The sequence below is a fragment of the Oryx dammah genome, unplaced genomic scaffold, assembly GCF_014754425.2.
Source record: "Oryx dammah isolate SB20612 unplaced genomic scaffold, SCBI_Odam_1.1 HiC_scaffold_1, whole genome shotgun sequence".
Lineage (NCBI taxonomy): Eukaryota > Metazoa > Chordata > Mammalia > Artiodactyla > Bovidae > Oryx > Oryx dammah.
In genome coordinates, this window is record NW_024070185.1 from 108564267 (window position 1) to 108583027 (window position 18761).

General features: G+C 40.5%; 1 protein-coding gene across 1 annotated transcript in view; it reads right to left on the reverse strand.

Annotated features, from left to right (window-relative positions):
• C5 (complement C5) overlaps nucleotides 1-18392 on the reverse strand; it is a 139180-nt gene extending 120788 nt beyond the window's left edge. Inside the window, exon 1 of the mRNA XM_040242080.1 lies at nucleotides 18340-18392. The gene's annotated coding sequence lies outside the window, so the exon portion shown is untranslated. The remainder of the gene's footprint in view (nucleotides 1-18339) is intronic.
• Nucleotides 18393-18761: the final 369 nt, after the last annotated feature.

Here is an 18761-nt window from a genome sequence, read left to right on the forward strand (position 1 = left end):
GGAGACCTGGGTTCAATCCCTGGGTTAGGAAGATCCCCTGGAGAAGGGAACAGCTACACATTCCAGTATTCTGGCCTGGAGAATTCCATGGACTATAGTCCATGGGGTCACAAAGAGTCAAACACGACTGAGTGACTTTCATTTTCACTTGCAGGAGAGGGGAAAATGGAGTGTTACTAATCAATGAGAATAACGTTTCAATTAAGTGAGATGAATAAGCTCTAGAGAGCTGCTGTACAACACTGTACCTCTAGGCAACAACAATGCTTTGTAAGTTTGTGCCCAGTTCTTTCAGGAAAAGCCATGTTTTCCTCTGCTGTCTTGGGATTCTGGAAACTGGGACCAGTATATTTTAAGTATGAAACAGTGATTCAAACATGGAAAAGGCTTTATAAGGAATTATCTGGTATATGAAGAAGCTTGATTCAAAAAGAGATCAAGCCCTGAGGCTTTGGAGTGGGAGCACTGATTCCAAGACCCTAGATTAACCCTAGGGAGTATCAAATAGTGAGAACTCACACAACGGAGACCATTTGAATACAAGACCCAGCATCACCCAACCACCAGTAGCACCCTGTGCAAGATGCTTCATCTAAACAACAAATGAAACAAAAATACAAACTCAAATATCAGCAGACAGAATTATCACCTCACTCAGCCTTGCCCATCAGAGGAAAAACAAACAAAAAAACAAACAAACAAAAATGCAGCACAAATCTCACCCTATCCAAAGCTTACACAAACAACTGGACCAACCGTAGGAGGGCAGAAACCAAAAGGAAGAAAGAATTCAAACTTGAATTGGAAGAGGAGACCTCAAACACAGTAAGTTTAAAAAAAAAATAATGAAAAGACAGAGAGATACTACACAAATAAAGGAACAAACCAGAAACACAGAAGTCCAAATACATCAGGAGGAAATGGGCAAACTATTTGAAAAAGAACTCAGAATAATGATAGTAAAGATGATCAGAAACCCTGAAAACAAAATGGAGAAAACGCAAGAATCAGTTAACAAAGACCTAGAAGAATTAAAGAATAAACATACAGAGACAACACAGTTACTGAAATTAAAAATACTCTAGAAGGAATCAATAGCAGAATATCTGAAGTATAAGAACGAATCAGTGGCTGGAAGGTAAAGTGGAGGAAATAACTTCTGAAGAGGAGAAAAAAGTAAAAAGAATGAAAAGAACTGAGGATAGTCTCAGAGACCTCTGGGACAATATCAAATGCACCAACATTCAAATTATAGGAGTCCCAGAAGAAGAAGAGGAAAAGAAAGGGTATGAGAAAATTTTTGAAGAGATTATATAGTTCAAAATTTCCCTAATGTGGAAAAGGAAATAGTCAATCAAGTCTAAGAGGCACAAAGAGTCCCATAAAGGATAAACCCAAGGAGAAACATGCCAAGACACATACTAATCAAACTAACAAAGACTAAACACAAAGAAAGAATATTAAAAGCAACAAGGGAGAAGCAACAAGTAACATACAAGGGACACCCCATACGCTTAACAGCTGATCTTTCAGAAGAAACTCTGCAGGCCAGAAGGGAAGGGCAGGATATATGGAAAGTTCTGGAAGGGGAAAATCTACAGCCCAGATTACTGTCCCCAGCAAGGATCGCATTCAAAATTGATGGAGAAATAAAAAACCTTTTCAGAAAAGGAAAAGTTAAGAGAATTCAGTACCACCAAACCAGCTTTACAACAAATGTTAAAGGGACTTATATAGTCAAGAAATATAAGAGAAGGAAAAAGATCTACCAAATCAACCCCAAACAATTAAGAAAATATGGTGACCCAAGGACAAAAGACCAGATAAAACCAAGGAAGGTCTTGGAATGCAGGAATGGAAAAACCAGACCCTTATTGTCCTTCCCTCCCCCATGTTGTAACTATTAATGGGACAGTATAACCTGTTTCCCCTCCTACCCTATAGAAAGAAGGTACTTGCCGTACTCTTCCCCCACCCATTATACATGCCTCATCCAATCAGCAAATGACCCACAAGACTCCTATCCTACTCCTTGTACCCTTGGTATAAAAGTGGACTAAGGACAATTGTTCAACATCGTTCCTCCCTTGAGCTGGCCCGCTGTTCTAACGGTGTCTCCCACTCTAATAAACTTTATTTCCCTCTCATTCTGTCTCATGTCTGGAAATTCTTTTCCAACCCATGCCCAGACCACGACAGAAAATGGCAATAGGAACATATATATCAATAATTACTTTAAATGTAAATGGATTAAATGTACCAATCAAAAGACACAGACTGGCTGAATGGATACAAAAACAAGACCCATATTTATGCTGTCTACAAGAAACCCACTTCAGACTTAAAGACACATATAGACTGAAAGCGAGAGGATGGAAAAATACATTCCATGCAAATGGACAGCAAAAGAAAACTGGAGTAGCAATCCTCATATCAGACAAAATAGACTTTAAAATAAAGAAGATTGCAAGAGATAAGGAAGGACACTACATAATGATCAGGGGATCAATCCAAGAGGAAGACGTAACAATTGTAAATATCTATGCAACATAGATATCCAACATAGCAGCACCTCAATACATAAGACAAACACTAACAGACATAAAAGGAGAAATTGACAGTAACACAATAATAGTAGGAGACTTTAACACCCCACACACACCAATGGACAGATCATCAATACAGAAAATTAATAAGGAAACACAAGTCTTAAATGATCCATTAGATGAGATGGATCTCACTGATATCTTCAGGACATTCCATCCAAATGCAGAATATACCTTCTTCTCAAGTGCACATGGAACATTCTCCAGGATGGACCACATCTTGGGTCATAAATCACAATTCATGGAAACACAAAAGACCCTGAATGGCCAAAGCAGTCTTGAGAAAGAAGAATGGAGCTGGAGGAATCAACCTTTCTGACTTCAGATTATACTACAAAGTTATAGTTATCAAGAGAGTATGGTACTGGCACAAAAACAGAAATATAGACCAATGGAACAAAATAGAAAGCCCAGAAATAAACTCATGCCCCTATGGGTAACTTATTTTGACAAAGGAGGCATGAATATACAGTGGGGCAAAGACAGCCTCTTCCATAAATGGTGCTGGGAAAACTGGACAGCTACATGTAAAAGAATGAAATTAGAACACTTCCTAATATCATACACAAAGATAAACTCAAAATGGATTAAAGACATAAATGTAAGACAAGAAACTATAAAACTCATAGAGGAAAACATAGGCAGAACACTCAATGACATAAATCAAAGCAAGAGCCTCTATGACCCACCTCTAGAGTAATGGAAATAAAAGCAAACAAGTGGGATCTGATTAAATTTAAAAGCTTCTGCACACCAAAGGAAACTATAAACAAGGTGAAAAGACAACCCTCAGAATGGGAGAAAATAATAACAAATGAAACAACTGGCAAAGGATTGATTTCCAAAATGTACAAGCAGCTCATACAACTCAATGTCAGAAAAATAAACAACCCAATCAAAAAGTAGGAAAAAGACCTAAACAGACATTTCTCCAAAGAAGACATACAGATGGCTAACAAACACATGAAAAGATGCTCAACATCACTCATTATTAGAGAAATGCAAATCAAAACCACAGTGAGATATCAACTCACACTGGTCAGAATGGCCATCATCAAAAAGTCTGCAAACAATAAGTGCTGGAGAGGGTGTGGGGAAAAGGGAACACTGTTGCACTGTTGGTGGGAATGTAAACTGATACAGCCACTGTGGAAGACGGTACGGAGATTCCTTAAAAAACTAGGAATAAAACCACCATGTGACCCAGCAATCCCACTCCTAGGCATACACCCTGAGGAAACCCAAACTGAAAAAGTACATGTACCCCATTGCTCACTGCAGCACTGTTTACAACAGCTAGAACATGGAAGCAACCTTGGTGTCCATCGACAGATGAATGGGTAAAGAAGTTGTGGTACATATACACGATGGAATATTACTCAGCCATAAAAAGGAACACATTTGAGTCGGTTCTGATGAGGTGGATGAACCTAGAACCTATTATACAGAGTGAAGTGAGTCAAAAAGAGAGAGATAAATATCATATTCTAATACATATATACAGAATCTAGAAAAATGGTACTGAAGAATTATTCACAGGGCAGCAATGGAGAAACAGACATAGGGAATAGACTTATGGACATGGGGAGAGGGGAGGAGAGGGTGAGATGTATGGAAAGAGTAACTTGGAAACTTACATTACCTTATAAAAAATAGATAGCCAATGGGAAATTTCTATATGGCTCAGGAAACTCAAACAGGGGCTCTATATCAATCCAGAGGGGTGGGAAGGGGCGGGAGATGGAAGAGAGATTCAAAAAGGGAGGGGATATATGTATACCTATGGCTGATTCATGTTGAGGTTTGATAAAAAACAACAAAATTCTATAAAGCAATTATCCTTCAATAAAAAACTAAATTAAAAAGAAAAAATAATGCTTTGTACACTTTTGTTATTAGGGAAAAGTTCATGATAAATGTTCTTACCACAACAAAGTTTTAAAAGTTTAACTTAATTTTAAAAATCATGCTGTGGGAGCAGTGAGGATTTAGTGGGAGAATCAATGTGGGTCCAGAAAAGGTAGTGTATTTTTATAAAAAGCATATTCCTGTGAATTGGTTGAAAGCAATTACTTACCATCTTGTTGGGAGCCATCTGTATCTCATTGGTGAGGACAGTGAGTCCTGCTAAGTAGAACACTTCAGCGTTATTCCTGCCACCACCTGTTCCACAGCCATAGGCATCTTTATCTAAAGATTGAAGTATCTGTTCAGAAAGAAAATCACTCCCTCAAAAACAGTATTCAGTGGCTATTGCAGGAAACAATTGACTTACGGGTACTGTTCAAGTCACTCACTGACTGAATATTAAAATCTAATTCTCCAGCTTTCCCAGCCTTTCTTGATTTCCCTAGTTTTCACCTCATGTGTCTGCAGATACGTGCTGTTCAACAGCTCGGCCTTTAGGCAAAGAACATTGATATGGAAGTTCCTAGAAAACAATTTACACTCTTTTTTTGGAGCTTTATGCCATGCATTAACTAATAAGATATCCCTCGAGCAGTTGAATGAATGAACGAATAAGTAAATACTGACTACCCCTCATGGTCTTTGCCAGCTCTAGTTTCTAGGTTCTGAATCAGATGACACCCTCTGTTTTATTGTTCCACTCCGGATAGAGCAGAACACAGAGGGGATACGGATACTCAATGAATTATTTTTGATGAGGAGGATTGACTCATCAAAATTTGTGACCATGACCTGTGGCACCCAAAAGAAGTTATTATGGGTTGTTAGGGGATAGGAGGGGGAAGGGCAGGTGAGCAGAGAGAGGTTCATGGCTGCAGCTTTCACGGGTAACCATATAGTTTCCCAAACCATGCCCCTATTTTCTGCTCCCCTCTTTATTACTTTTCCAATAAATTAACACACTCAACTCACCAGAACACTAGTATTTTCAGTCATATAAGTTCCGTGGAGTGAGCAAGAAACTTTAATTTTATGCATTAGCTTAAAAGGTACCCTCTCTCAAAAGTCCGTAAGGTTATTGCTTATTCCAACGAATGGCTTAATAAACATGATGGTGTCATCAGTCACTGAAAGGAAGTTTGGCATTGGTTGCACTTGAAAGTTTGTTGCTGAATGCAGATTGAATTATGTTTTAATTTATTCCCAGAGAAAACCGCACTTTAGCATTTCATTGAGGCTATTCCCAAATATGTGTTCATCTAATACAAAATAATCAGCGAGTAATTTAACTGGACAGTTACTGTTTTTTATACCTAAAAGGGTAACTAAAGGGGTTAACTCTAACCAGCCAAATTTGTTTGATTCTACTCTGTGCAGAGATTCCATTCTGGCCCTAAGTAACCTAATGTCTCTTAGTTTTCCATTATCAGTAACATAAGAACTCCACTAGTAAGAGCTTAATGTATTTTACATATTTTTATTATTGATATGTCTCTCACAGGATTGTTGTGAATACTCAATATGATAATAGGTTTAAAGGTCTTATAATGATATTCAGCATATAGCAAATGTTCAGTAAATGTCAGCTGTTGGTGTTATTATGCTTAAATCTAGCTTAGGAGACAGACATTGAAGTAATCACATCTTATTATATTCTTCTCCCATGATTAACCCATAGAACTATGAGAGAACCATAATGGGCATTTGGCCCCAAGTCATGCCAAGCATCAGTTACCACAGCATTTACCCTACTTAACTCTTTCCATATGATTTTTCGCTTCTTTCCTGGAAGCCATAAACCACTTCTCACTGATGACGATGTTACCCATGATTCTGACAGAGTTTCCATAATAAGAGATATAGTTTCACCTGGAGAATATATATCTTTATTTGGAGACAGATAGATCTAAAATTTGGAGAAGGCAATGGCACTCCACTCCAGTACTGGAAAATCCCATGGATGGAGGAGCCTGGTGGGCTACAGTCCATGGGGTCACGAAGAGTTGGCACAAATGAGTGAATTCACTTTCATTTTTCACTTTCATGCATTGGAGAAGGAAATGGAAACCCACTCCAGTGTTCTTGCCTGGAGAATCCCAGGGACGGGGGAGCCTGGTGGGCTGCTGTTTATGGGGTTGCACAGAGTCAGACACGACTGAAGCGACTTAGCAGCAGCAGCAGCAGATCTAAAATTAACTGAAAAAGAAAGTATCTTAGTGTGAGATTAAACAGTCATTCAAGAGGAACTCCGGCTGGGGAAGGTATCTGTGGCTCACCTGGGGTTGGCTACCTCACTTTTCTTCAGCATGTAGGCAGCGTGGGTCAGACACTCCTGCTGCTGCTGCTTTCCTGTGGCGAGATAGTAGACCAATGCACAGGCTGCAGGAACCATGTGTTGAGTCACGGAAAGGCTTAGAAGTTGCTAAGATGAACTTGGGAGTTTCCTCTCTGTGCTGAAGTGTACAATTCTGCCCTCAGAGGAAATCTAAAAATACACAGCGACAAATGTGCATCAGAGTGGGTCTAATGCTGAGCTGAGAACTAGAAAGGTGATAAAACTGAAGAGAATTGATGCTCATCAAGCATCTTCTACACATTAGGTACACGTACTTGAACACATTCAATCCTCACAACTGTATATTGCGGCTTTATTAACCCCACTTAGTAGTTACAGAAATTGAAGCTCATAGAGGTAAACTGTCCCATTAGTTTAAAAGGTACCTCTCCCAGAATCAATAAGGTTATTGCTTATTCCAACAAATGGCTTAGTAAACAAGATGTTATCAGTTACTGAAAGAAAGATAGTTTGGAATTGTTTGTATTCAAAGGTTCGCTTCTAAACGCGGATTTATCGAAGCGGGAACCTTGATCTTGTTGACTCAAAGCTCACGCCTTTTCCAGTATATCATGTTGCCATCCTTGCTAGTGTATATTTTGAAAAGCTATGAAAAATGCTTGGAATCACTGTATCTGTCCTTGAGCATAGGACTTAAACTCTTCCCTTTGTAAACATGGTATGTTCTTGAGGAATGTTGGCAAGGCTTAGCAGTCTAATGCTCGGTAATGCTCTGCTTGGCCATAAAACATTGCCGAGGTCACTGACTAGTATGGGGACTGAACGCAGGCTCTGATCAAACCCTGGGCACTGTGCCCTGGAAGGAAGATCTGTCTAGGAGTCAGAAGGTCTTGAAGGAAATCCTAAACCTCCTTCCTGTGAATATGGCAGGTCACTCAGCCTCTCCAGGCTGTTTCACTGTCTGCTGAGTTCAAAAAAGTGTCATGAGACTCTGTGGAGAAGATGTTTGTGAACGTGTTCTATGGACTGTAAAGCGTGACGTCAGTTCACCCATTCATTCGCTAAACATCCCCTGGATACTGCCCCGTGCTGGGGCTCCTCTGGTCGCCCAGCAGTGAGGACTCCACCTGAAAATGCAGGAGACGGGCGTTCAATCCCCGGGCCGCGAAGATCCCCTGGAGCAGGAAACCGCTGTCCGCTCCAGTAGTCTTGCCTGGAAACCCCATGGAAAGAGGAGCCTGGAGGGCCACAGTCCATGGGGTCACAAAGAGTCAGACACACTAGCAACTAAACGACAACACCAAGTGCTGTGTGTCGGGTAAGGAATCATTTAAAGGGTTATTTCCATAAGTAAAGAAACTGTTGCAAGTCGGGGACTAGACGCGAGTAGGGTGTTGAACTGACCACATGGCTGTAGCGTGTACTCTCAGCAGCACGGAGACTTTTCGGGTAACCGTTATGCTCAGGTGTTCTCCCACAGGCACACTCTTGTAACTGTCTGTCCAGCTAAGCGAAGGGAAACTTTGGCTGCGTGATGAGTAGGCTACTGCTTGATAGTCATTGGTGGCCTGATATTCTTCTGGAAGGTCTGGGTCATCAGTTTTAACCTAAAGAAGATAGTGTCAAAAAAATGTGAAACCTGATACTTTACTTTGCAGTGCTAATAATGATGACGGTGGTAGTGTGGGGGTGGTGGTAATTATTAGCACTTCGCTAGCCTTCACTTAGTGCCAGGTGTGGTTCTGTGAAAACATTTTATGAAAAGGTAAATTAGCATGCCATTGCCTTAATCATGATAAGCTATGTTATCAAGTAACTATAGAAAGGCTACTGATTTTAAAAAATAATAAAATTATATGTGAATGTCTAGCCTAATTGTGGAAGAGTCCAGGGAAATAAAATAGAGGAAAGATCCCAGGGACCTCCCTGATGGCCGAGTGGTTAAGAAATCTGCCTTGCAATGCAGGGGATGCTGATTTGATCCCTGACTGGGGAACTAAGATCCTACACACAGTGAAGCAATCAAGCCCGTGCTGCAACTACTGAGCCCACATGCTCCAGAACCTGTGTGCCACAGCTAGAGAGCCTAGGTGCCCCAGCCACTGAAGCATACATGTTCTGGAGCCCACACACCGCCCACACACCACAAGCAGAAAGTCCATCTCCACAATGAAAGATTCGCGTGATGCAAGGAAGATTCTATGTGCTGCAACTAAGACCCAACACGGCCAAAATAAATAAATTAAACAAACAATTTAAAAAGAGAGAGAAAAGATCCTAGACCTAGGGTTGACCTTCTTTCTTAAATGACATGCCAACTTACTGACTCCTTTCCTTCTGCCACAGGCTAGTAGGAATTAGGAATTTGAGGAGTGGGAAAATGTAGGTAGGAATGTGGCAATTGTTCTTAAAAGTTAATAGAAACGTTGGTTGTGAATAGAAATAGTGGTGAATAATCTCACTACTTCTCAGGAAAGGGACAGGAAAAGAATCTAGGAGAGTTAAAATCTGTTCACGATGGCAAAGTACAGGGTAGTAGTGAGTGAACACAGAGAAGTCGCTCAGTCGTGTCCGACTCTTTGCGACCCCGTGGACTGTAGCCTACCAGGCTCCTCTGTCCATGGGATTTTCTAGGCAAGAGTACTGGAGTGGGGTGCCATTTCCTTCTCCAGGGGATCTTCCTGACCCAGGGACTGAACCCGGGTCTCCCACATTGTAGGCAGAGGCTTTTACCGTCTGAGCCACCAGGGAAGAGGCACTGCAGGGTAGTAGGGAACTCATACATACAAGAGTAATGCTGTGCCATCTCTTGAATAAGAGACTGGAACCATCTGTGTTTTTCTTGAAGCTGAGAATTTTGATATTATTTGCTAGTGAAGGTAATATGACAACTAATGAACAAAAGAACAAAGAAAACATACTTCATGCTATTAGAGCAAAGGGAGACTATGACACTTGGCTCTTGTGTAGGTTTGGAACGAGAAATATGCATTTAGCCAGTCAATATTTTGTGTTCGCTAATGTATGTCAGGAACTATGTTAGTTTCTGGGGACACAAAGATGAAGAAGACAGACACAGCTCTTGCCCTCAAGAAACTTGAAATCCATGAGACTTTCATGGAGTAAGAATACCTCCCTTGATCAGCAGAGGGTAGTTACAGAAGGCTCCTTGGAGGATTTGATTTAATAGCTGACCCCCAAATATGTAGGAGTTAGAGAATCAAAGAATTGGGAAGGAGAGTCTAAGGTGGGTTAAAAGGCCTTGCAGCAAGAGGCAGCAAAACATTAGGGAGCTGCAAATTGTCCAGTGTAGCTGGGGTTTGAAGGGTGACAGAGTGATGATTAATGAGTTTGGAGAGGGGAGCAAGGGGTCAGTTGAGATGAGATTTGTGTTAGAGAAATCACCCCATTCCCTTGCACAGTGAGGACAGTGGCTGGGAGGAGGGTGAGGAACCAGCTGGCTGTGGGGCCGTTCACTAAAAGGCAGGAGGAGGAGGCCCAGGCTTGAGGCTGGCAGGCAGTACTCAATTTTGGACAAAGCGACGTTTATGCTTCTTCAGAAGAGCAAAAAAAAGATATGAAGAGGCAGTTCTATAAGAATCTTGAGTGTTTAGGATGAGTCTTCAGTATAAGCTATGGGAACCACAGAGATAAATGTCCTGTAGGAAGAGCAGAGAGTCTGAATAGAACCCTGAGGATCACCCTCATTTAGAGGGCAGGTTAGGGATTATGGCTTCAAAATGGAGACAATGAAGAAGAGAACAACAACAACAAAAAAGCAAGGAAACGTGAAGTCACAGGAGCCACACCAGGTTATACATAGTGGCCCCTGAAAGAGAACGCAGGCTATTCTTTAGTAGCGTTAGCATGTGAATTGTGAATTGAAGGAGAAACGATAATACCTGGAAATAATGGGCGAGAGACTATTTGTGTGCTTGTATTCCACTGGCAATTCTTACCTTAAATTGTCCAGATTTGAATAGCACCATTTAGCATAAGAAGAAAAAAATTATTTCTAAAATATAAAATTGACAAACTCATACCCTTTATGTGATACTCAGTACATTAAGTTGTATCTCTTGTGCCCATAAGTCAAAAGTTTCAGAGAAATTCACTAGACTTACATATAAAATGTCCCTCATCTTTCGTGTATTCTAGCTACCACACAGACTGAAGGGCTATTAGAAAATGCAACAAATGAGAATTTGGCTCACGTGAAACTCCAGAGCTGTCACATCAGAGGGAATATTAACCATAAACGAAGCTACTCCATCAATATAATTTGTTGTACTTTTTCTTGGAACAAGATCTGTCTTCTGAGTTTTATCCACTGTTCCTGCTTTCAAGGTTACTGTCATCCCTCCTAGGAAATGGGCGAACACATCCCTCACCTGGACCTATTGGGCCAAATTCATTTCAGTAGTTAATGTTGAACCTTTTACAAAAGGAAAACCTTGACTAAGCCCCAAGCAAAACGTTGGCAGAATTTAGTTCAGTAGTCAAATGTGGGTCTCTTAAGTTGGTACTTTAACCACTCCAGGGATATATAATATGAATTACATTCAATTCAATGTATAGATATTGCTTTTAAAATAAGAACACGACACTGCTGTACACTTGTATGTAAGCTGCGTGTGTGTGTTTGTGTGCGTGCGTGCGTGCGCACGTGCCTGCGCGCCCAGCCATGCCACTGATTGGGTAAAAGGATTACCGTGTGTAGACTGCTGGTTTTCATCACAGACTTGGTGATTGGCTTGTACTCTTCCTCACCCCTGCAGTGAACACCCCCACGGTCTGTTCAACGTAATCGATTTTATAATCATCTAACCTTTATGGAAGTGCTCTTGCCTGGAAAATCCCATGGACGGAGGAGCCTGGTGGGCTGCCGTCCATGGGGTCGTGAAGAGTCGGACACGACCGAATGACTTCACTTTCACTTTTCACTTCTATGCACTGGAGAAGGAAATGGCAACCCACTCCAGTGTTCTTGCCTGGAGAATCCCAGGGACTGGGGAGCCTGGCGGGCTTCTGTCTAAGGGGTCGCACAGAGTCGGACATGACTGAAGTGACTGACCAGCAGCAGCAGCAGCAGCAGTAACCTTTATGGAATATGGAATCCCAGGTTTCAGGAAAAGTGAAGTAGCAACCAGATCCAGTGTGTAAGGAGAAAGGACATATTTGACATCAGTTAGTTTGGTTTCTTGAAAGAGTCTACCTAATGGAATAATAGGTTGATCAGTATGAGAATTTGACAAGCACAATGTAGTCCATTAATCTGCACAGGGGCCCACTCTCTCATTTTCTATTTCTTAATTTGGATAAGGACATGCCATTTGTGAAACCCTTGGTCATTTCACCTGCAACTGTGAATCTACATTTGGATTATTGCTATGGTTACCCTGAAAGAATCTGGCCATTCCGTGAACCAGTAAAGTGCAATTTGCATGAGGTTGGTGAGATGCTCATTCATCAGTTTCAACTACAGTATCCTGCTGCAGGGGCTTCCCTTGTGGCTCAGCTGGTAAAGAATCCACCTGCAATGCAGGAGACCCCAGTTCAGCTCCTACGTTGGGAAGATCCTCTGGAGAAGGGATAGGCTACCCACTACAGTATTATTGGGCTTCCCTTGTGGCTCAGCTGGTAAAGAATCTGCCTGCAGTTCAGGAGACCTGGGTTCGATCCCTGGGTTGGGAAGATCCCCTGGAGGAGGGCATGGCAACCCTCTCCGGTATTCTTGCCTGGAGAATCCCCATGGGCAGAGGAGCCTGGTGTGCTACAGTCCCTGATGTCGCAGAGTCGAACACGACTGAGTGACTAAACACAGCACATCCTGCTCCAGACTGTTTATCAGGTCGTTCATCCCTCCTCCCTCCCTTTTTTTTTCAAGTAACAGAGCAGAATGTCAATAATCCTGTGAGAAGAGACACTCACTTGTGAATAGTTGGTTATCATTTCCAAGGCAACATTAAAAAATTTACCAGGTAGTGTGGTAGAAAATATGTGTTAAATATTTAATAATATGTAAGCAAACACTCAAATGACTCAGGAATGCTTTCATATATGAATAATTGTAATATATCATTTGTTTGTTGCAAGCAAAATTGTCTGGTACCAGCATTACCTGCTCTTTTCAATGACTTAAAAGGCTATCCTTTACATGTGGGAGTAGGGGGTCATCACTGCAGAAAGATGTCTTTCATGAGCATTTCCCCTGCACAGAGCTGATGGATAGTAGTTTGGTAGAGCATATCTGGTAACTGTATTTGCCCAACATTGCATCAATAATAAGTTTCAGATTTCTATCTGAACTTTGGAAAAAGAAAGAAATGTGAGAAAAGAACTTATACATCAGTTTGGAACTCACCTGTACTTTCTTGGACTTCCACAAAAATACTAAGATACTTGTAATTTAAATCTTTTAGACTTTTATATGACAGTTTTTCAATTGCTTCTGATGTGTTAAAAATGATTTGTGCAACTCCATCAATCAACTGTTTTTGAGAGGACAAAAATGTAGAAGATACAGAATCAGAGAACAATTCACTGCTAGGGATTAACAAATTGGCTTTCATCAGCCTGCAGAGCCTTCATTTGACAATGACATCATAGTTACAGCTAGTGGTGACGCAGCGCGCAAGCTTGATTCTACGGCATGCACAGTGTTGTCTTTAACTGAAGGATAATTGCTTTACAACATTGCTTTGGTTTCTGCCAGACATCAACATCTATGGCGTATATTTTTAACTGATTAATATTTAGGTCATTTCTTTTAAGGTTGAAGCCTCCGGCCATGGAGAAATGACCCTCGGTGGGGATGAAAATCTGATTCAAAACCATGTCTCATCCTGTTCAGAAATGGAGACTATAATTTGCAATCTCTACCTGACGGAAGCTCATCTCAGGTCCAGGATACCATGTCTATAAAGGGAGAAAACTGCCTCCGGGAGTAGGTTTTTGCAAACTCAAGCCTCAAAATGGAAGACAAACATCACTGCAATTTTCTGCTTTCATTAATAGAACTTCCCAAAGTCCCAAGTATTAGTTGTTTTGTTATGTTCTGTTTGGTGCTGTGAACTCTCAAGGGTGAAAGCTCATTTTTAATCTCTACACTGTGATGAATTGACCCCCAATTCTCCATTTCTATGAAGGTAACTTGATTTCTTCCTTACCTTTGTTTTCTGTGTTGCTTCAAGCATCATTTCTTTTCTGCTGTCATTTAAATTTTCTCTTATCTCAAAAGAAGCAGAAACTTTAGCTTCAGTTACATTCTTATTGTAATACCTGTTTTAAAAGAATACAGTTACCCCCTTTTCTGGTAAAGCAATTATTGTAATGAGATATAGATATATTTTTATTCCTATGACAAGTGAGGAAATTGAATCCCAGAGCTATAAAAAGAGCTTACTCAAACTTCCCACAGTATTTAACTTCATGGCGAGTTAGTGGAGGAATGAACTAGAACCCAGGTCTTCCATTTGTGAGAGGCCACACTTCTTCCACACCACAGCAGGGTGTGTCTCCCGAGTGATACTTTTAGCAAAAGGGGCGACATCATCTTCCTAACATGTACTGGAGCTGTTATTTTTAATTTAGCCTCATATTTTTCCTTTGAGGCAAAGAAAAACATTAACTTTCCTTATTTAAATATTAAACAGGCAAGCCAGTGCTCTCATGAATTTGTCTGCCAAGTGTGATTTCTGGGCCTGTTCAATCAATTCCATAAGTACTTTTCTTAATTAAGTTGTATGATCAATTAATATTAACAAATAAGTGGATATTTTCACACCATATTTTTAATACTTAAACAGTTACAGTCACCTGAACAGCCACCATGATATTTCAATCTTTAGGATTCTTTGCTTGTAAGATTGTTAAACAGCGGTAATACTGGAATCAGCAAATGCCCTTCAGGCAAATTTCCTTGAACCCACTTCCCACAGCTATGGCAGATATTATTAACCACAGTATTTTTGACATTGAACCTCAGAGTCTTTCTCAACACAAGACCCCAGGCAAGCACTATAAATAAGTCATTTTTTAACTCTTGAATGGAAACTGCTTACCATTCAGAGGCTAAATTAAATCTGAAAATAATAATTTTCTTACCTAGCTTTTATAGTAATCTTGAAGTCCTCAAAGGTTTTATGGCTAATGAAGAAATTCTCTGGTTCTACTAAGATAAAGAAGTGTGGTTTCACTGAATGTAAACCTAAGCAAAACAATTATACAGTTTAAACTATATTTGAAACTGTATTTCAAATAAGAAACTTTAGTACAATGAACTAGAGCAACATCAGCAACAGATATTTCCCTCCTCATCATGAGGGCCATCAGTACCCCAGGAGGCCTCTTCATCCTTCCCTAAGGGGTCAAGCTCATCTCTGCTCCAGCAGTCATGTCCTTACTAAAGCATGTGTGTAACTATCAAATTATGAGCTCCAGAAGGATGTCTTGATCTTGTTTATCTTCGTAAAGCCTTTCACATATTAATAATGTCTGACAGATGTTTATTAAATTGCATCTTGTGTTTAGCAATTCTCTTCCATTCAGTGTCTAAAGTATGAGCCTAAATCGCATATCGGAGAGACATCTTCTGACATCATCTTCATTAACTGTAGAAAACGACTTTCTCACAAAAATGAATTAGAACAAAGGGGAGTTGTAGACTTTCTAACTCTTTGATACTATAATTCAGAAATAACACTTCTGACTGCTTACAAATCTGTGTGTTTTCCTTATACCTGTCTGGAAAGTGATTCTGTGTTTCACAATCCTGTTTATCACGCGCTGCTCTGGAGGGAAAAGGCTGCCCTTCAGAGAGAAAGGAGCCTTGGCTCGAGCGTGACCAGGGCAGGTGGTGAGGGTTCAAGGGTAGAGTGAGTGTCTCACTCTTCCGGCTGCCCTTTCTGTGTCAGAGAAAAGTGCCCTCCGGCATACTGGCGAAAAACAGAGCAAGGACTTGGTAACTATGAGCAGCATCCAAGAGTGCTATTAAACAACTCCAAAGTTGAGCTTAATTGGTTCAGAGCGTATTCTGTTGCTGTGGTTTTAGCATGTTAAATGTTTCAGATTTTTACATACGCTTGCCCTTTCTTCCGGAGAATGCAATGGCAACCCACTCCAGTACTCCTGCCTGGAAAACCCCACGGGTGGAGGAGCCTGGTAGGCTGCAGTCCATGGGGTCATGAAGAGTCGGACATGACTGAGTGACTTCACTTTCACTTTTCACTTTCATGCTTTGGAGAAGGAAATGGAAACCTACTCCAGTGTTCTTGCCTGGAGAATCCCAGGGACAGGGGAGCCTGGTGGGCTGCCATCTCTGGGGTTGCAGAGTCGGACACGACTGAAGCAACTTAGCAGCAGCAGCAGCAGCCCTTTCTTCATTATAAACACCTCTCTGCCTCCCTCAATCTGATGGGCAGAAATCATCATTTAAATAGCTTTAACAAATTTACATAAGAACATACACGTTAACATTCCAGTAAATGCCTCTGAGCAGTGAACAGAAGGAAATATAAGTTATCTGCTAGTAAAATTAATATAGATAGTTCCAAAATAAGTATATTTTGTAATTGTCTGAACACATCATCAATTTTCAGGACTGACAGGAGGGAGTACTGGCTTGGGATTCAGAGGGGGCATTCTGCATTCTCCTTGTCAACTGGACAAAGTGGCTGTGAGAACGTAGATCAGTCTCCCCGATTCTCTGGGGTCTGATTCTTCTTACCTGGACTCATCTTTAGATGAGGAGCTCAGACTAGGTCATCCTGAAGAGAGTCAAAGAACCATGGATCTTGCAAGAACATTATCTTATCCTACCTTCTTATAGGACTTGACCTTTGCAGAACGATGATAAGAAAATAGGGTCCAGAGAGTCCGTGACTGAACTGGGGTGAGCTGGGCCGTGAGTCCTGGGTCTGTGGCCTGACTCCCAGGCCACCTCTGCCCCTACCCCTCAGTGCCCTTTATTTCTTAATGAGTTCTTGGTCAACAAAGTTATTGAGAATGGTTTAATAAAAACATACATTGGAAATCTCAGTAATTTTTGAGAGATTACCATGATTTTTAATCTCAAAATATGCAGTTCCTGTTGTTGCAAAGTCCTCTTTGTATTTAGCTTTAATTGTCCATAAACCATACCTGTGAAAGTGACACATTTAAAATTTTAGATATCATCAAATAATATATCTGTAATTCACCCAGTGATTGTAGCTAATATTCATATAGGCACTGGTATGTGCTTTACATATGTTAACACATCGCATCCTCACCAAAATACTAGAGACTAGCTTATATTATCATCTCCACTTTATTAGCAGAAAAATGAGGCCCAGAGAGGTAAAGCAGCTTGCCCAGGAACACACAGCTAAAAGGTGGCAGAGCTGGGATTTAGACTTGGTCATTCTGGTTCCAAAGTTCTTGGCCACACTCCATGCTTAGATGACTCTGACAGCAGTTTCAGATTTATGCTCCATCTAATTAATATACCATATTTGAAAAATGTTTTAAAATCATAAACAAAAAAGTTCATTTTAAGAGAAGTTGTACACATACTGAAATTTACATTATTAGCTCATTTGCTAGGATACAATATATACATATTGAGCTAGATAATATTTTTCACTTAGTGGCATTGTTTACACAGTTAATGAAGCAGTCTTAAAGTTTAATCCTATTAATAGATATACTATATAGTATACTAGAAAATCAAGACATCCTTTCTAGGACCATTTAGTGTCAGGTTAAACTTGTCAAAATAATGTAAGTATATAGCTTTGGAACTTTTACAATTTAAGGCTAGTTTTTGAGCAGCAGCGTTATATTATAGAAGGAAAGAATAAGGAAGAATCTGGTCATTGGTGAAATCTGGGTTTCCATTTCTGCTCCACCATCAAAGGCTGTGTGGTTGAACAAGCTGATACATTTCTCTGAGCCTAAATTTCCTCATATTGGAAATAGGATATAAGACTTAGCAAAGTGCTCCGCACATAACAGGAGAACCATAAATGTCCCTTCCCTCATTGCTTTAAAGTGTTACATTTTCAAGGCATTACGCAATGTAAAAGCCTCAAATCACGCCTCAGAATGTCTTCCAAGTTCTAAGAATAAATGTCAGAGAAAATTCCAAAGCATCTATGTAATATTAAACACTGCTAGCAGACATCTTCCATTTGCAGTTTTTCCTCTTTTGGATTTCATGCTCAACATTTTAGGAGCAGGATCAGTCTGCCACAGTGTCTAGTACCTGGGCTTTGCTGCAGAAGGTGCTCACTAAATTGAATGAACAGACTAGCACGATTCTTACGGCTGGCAGTTGTTGTATCAGTGTGCCCCATCTCAATGCGGAAGAGCCCCAGCAGGTGCCGCCTTCCATTAGGCAGGAAGGGCATTCACTGTCATGTTAAGATTAACCAAGGAACATCTGCCTCTTTCAGTCACATGCTGATGGTTCCATCAGACTGTTCAATAACCCAGTTACCTTCATTGCTTTTAAGAGAAACAACTGTACCAACAAATCATTTAAAATACTTAGGATTAGAGGGAATCTTGAAGTCAGGAAAACTGATAATTCCGGTAAAATTATTTTCTTGTCTCAGCAACTTCTGACCCTTCTGGATCCTTTGAATGAAAAGAAAAAAAGTTTCATTTTTTAAAACTATCTTTAAGTACAGAGGTCACACATTGAGCATAATATGTAATTGGTAGTTCTTATAGAAATATTCACTAAGCTCTATGAAACATTGTTGAAACTAAGCCCATAGAGTGTTTATGTGGATTTGAGGCAATGGCTGTCAACTGGTCAGGCTTGTTAACAAAGACTAATGTCTAAGGCAGAAAGGCACATTTTCAACAGACAAAAGAAGTACAGTAGATATTTGGAATGTTAAATAAACTCCCAGTGAGGTTCTTCTCCACCATGCTTCTTCTTGAACAGGACCTCCAGGATAATT